Source organism: Gavialis gangeticus, unplaced genomic scaffold (assembly GCF_001723915.1).
Source record: "Gavialis gangeticus isolate Ggan-Ray unplaced genomic scaffold, GavGan_comp1, whole genome shotgun sequence".
NCBI classification, from domain to species: Eukaryota; Metazoa; Chordata; order Crocodylia; family Gavialidae; genus Gavialis; species Gavialis gangeticus.
In genome coordinates, this window is record NW_017729032.1 from 172,135,321 (window position 1) to 172,138,576 (window position 3,256).

General features: G+C 40.9%; 1 long non-coding RNA gene across 1 annotated transcript; it reads left to right on the plus strand.

Annotated features, from left to right (window-relative positions):
- Positions 1-1,678: 1,678 nt before the first annotated feature.
- On the plus strand, positions 1,679-2,700 carry LOC109302741. The gene is made up of 2 exons (XR_002098916.1): positions 1,679-2,019; positions 2,194-2,700. It is a non-coding gene; the product is annotated as an uncharacterized LOC109302741 (long non-coding RNA).
- Positions 2,701-3,256: the final 556 nt, after the last annotated feature.

Genomic DNA, 3,256 nt, shown 5'->3' on the forward strand with positions numbered 1-3,256 from the left:
GGGATAAAAACACCAAATCAAATCAACCTCAGATAACTTAAAACCCCCCATTTTAAGCACACAGATATCCATCCATCTTGCACATTTCAGCTTTTTTCTCCCTTTTATTACTGAACATCTAGCTTTTTGTGGCAATCACAACCACAGAACTTTCAAGTCAGAGTAAAACTAAGATACGTGTCAGCATGTCCGAGCACGAGAGAGGAGTTAGAAGAGTTCACATCTCAGTGTCTTGGCAGTTACCCTGAAAAGCCATTTCACGAAGACAGGGTAATTATCATAATCACTATGCACCCCAAGACTCTTAAAAAATGGCAAAATGGACCGCAATCCCAGTCTGATTAAATTCACTATTCTATTGCTCATTTCTCTCTAAATGCATAAATAATCACTACTGACGAAAAGGGACTACTGCCAGAAATCCCACTCTTATTCCTCTATGAATAATCAGTTTCATGTTACTCATGTGCATGAACAGACTGAATCCTTATCCTTGTCCTCACAAAGCATGAAGATCTTGAGTTCATTCTCCTTCTTGTAGTTTGACTTTTATCAGTAACTCAAAAACAACAGTATATCATAAACTTCAGGCTAAGCTTCGTCTCTGAGCTCAGCTATTCACAGTATTTCCTTCTAGGACTTCCCTGACCTTAACTCACTAGTTTCTTCTTTTAGGGAGCAAGTCACACCTCCTGTATTTTTAGGGTGGAGTTAATGAGACCAGAGATACAATAATAATTTGCCAGAACTTCAGCAGTTTTACACACCCTTCTAACACTTGTGATAGTATAGGATACCAGAAGTGCCCTATCCTCCTGGCAAAATGTACCTGTGAAGGACTACTGAGAAATAATGAGTTGACACTTTGTGTTCTGTTACTTCTTTGAAGCCTTGAAAGAACTAAGACAGGAAAACACATGCTATTCACTTAAGATATTACACTTTGATTGACCTGTACATACATTTGGGGAGGTTAAATTAGGCAAAAAATGTCTAGTCCTATCTAATTCAGTTCACCCAAGAGGGTGCACTATGTAGATCAGGATAACCCATACCTGATCTAACCAAACATGGTACACAGCCCCCACCCTGACCAAGCTATTTTTAGCCCTCCCCGCTTCCCTCTTCCATGCACAACCCCCGACCCATGGACCTGCCAGACCCTCCCAATCCCAACAAAACCCCTACATGAACCCACTAGCTGCTCCCCCCCCACACCTTACTTAGATTGCATTCCCAGCACACTCCTGGCAATGGTGAACATATGTACACACAGGAACCTGATCTATGATTGTGCAGCATAAAGTAAGCTATATGATTATATATTAGATCCAACAAGTAAGTACATATGCTCTAAGGTTTTATCTCTACATTTTTATCTGGCATTAACAGCACAGAGGGAAAATTTAACCTTGGCGTATGGTAGGTACTGAGCGACATACTTGTTTTTCTTGCAAAAGTTATGCGTGGTATTATTAACATTTTGTGTCAAGGATGTCAAAGGCCAAATGCTTTGTAGGAATGTTTGAGAATCAAGTATATTCTGAATTTCCAGAATGCCTTCTCAATCCCACACACATATATACCCACAGTCATAAGTGCACACCTGGCCATATTTCAGTTGCTGTTAAAGAACCCAGACTGGGAAGCTTCGCTGCTCATTTCAATGGTATTTGCCTCAGGCCCATAATATAAAAAGCACTTATTTAAGAGACATACCATCGGTCCTGTCGTTGGGTCCTTGCCAGTTCTGTGCTCCTGCACAAGCTTTTGGGTTCACTTTCCACTGCTCCTCCTCACTGCTTACATGCTCCTTTAATACTGTTAAGGGAGCCAAGCAGACTAGGGGAAGCAGTCAACATTCAGCAAGACAGCCAGTAAGTTTATCAGGTGAAAATCTGTTACTTTATCCATGTCATTAGAACCATTAATAAAGTATACTAGTGACAGATGCTTGACACTGCAGCTAGAATTCAAGAATCAAGCCGAAACTTGTTATTTCCTGGGGGAACATAACAGGTAAGGTAATTGTTCGATTAAAATATCCCTCATTCCTTCTGCTTTGTTAACACATGATAAATAATAGTGTTACACATCTTCATTTTCTGCTAAATAATGCTGATTTATTTACCAGATGTTAAATGTATCTGATAAAAAGTCTGAGTTATATTCTTGAATATCTAGTCTTGGCAGCACACAGATCTAACACAGGGATCCCCGCATCACTGCAACAATGTGCCAAAAGGGATATTGGAATTGCCATGTGAAACAACAATATCAATCAAGAACAGCTTTTCCAGGTAGAAACTAAATGAAGTACATTTCACAGAAGGAGGCATATTCTTGTTTATGACTCTTCCAAAAATATTTTATAATGTCTAGTTGCTACATGAATTCTGTTACTATTTTGCTCTGCACAAGCTTAAAGTAAGAGGTCAAAAAACAATTCTTCAGCTCTAGAAAGTCAAGAGGTTGGTTTTTCCATCAGAAACAGAAGACTACATGTTAGAGAAAAATGTCATACAATGGAAGAAAATGCAGTTAGATTAAATTGTAAAAGCAGATTGAAATACCTCCGTAATAGAAAAGGAATTGGACAAGGTTGAAGAATAGATGTCTTTTGTGCAATGCTGAAAATAAACCACCATTTTTATTATGATTTTGGAATTAGTGCTTGGGTAAGAGACAAACATTAAAAAATTGGATTTTGCAGCTCCATAGCAAGTACAGTGTTGCTGTGGCTGCCAAATCCCTAGTGGGAGAAGAGAGAATTATATATGCTCAGCTGCAAACTGAGACTTACTGAAAACTTTGATTTGAAGTTATCCTAGCAACAGAAGAAGGAAACGCACTTCTTTTTTCAACCCATCCATATGAGCAGCTACAGACCAGGTCTGGTTTCTGCACATCATTACTAGCTATACCCCAAAATTATTTACCACAACCGTGGCCCAGCAGTCACAGCCAACCATGGCCGGAATTTCCAGCCAGAAGACAGGTAAGGATACCCCCACCCCCTACCAGCTGTATGCAGGTAAGTCCATGGGGAGGGGCTGGGGGGCCAGGTCTTGGGGACTGTCCCTGTACCATCAAGGCTAGGTGCCAAGTTCTCACGAGCCTAAAGTGGTGCTACACCATTGGGCGGGGCGGGTGTTCCCCAATGGTACAGGAGTGGTTTGGGCATGCCAAAGCTTGGTGCACAGCCCTGATGCATGGGGCTGGTCTAGGTCATCAGAGCCAAGCTCTGGTGTGTCTG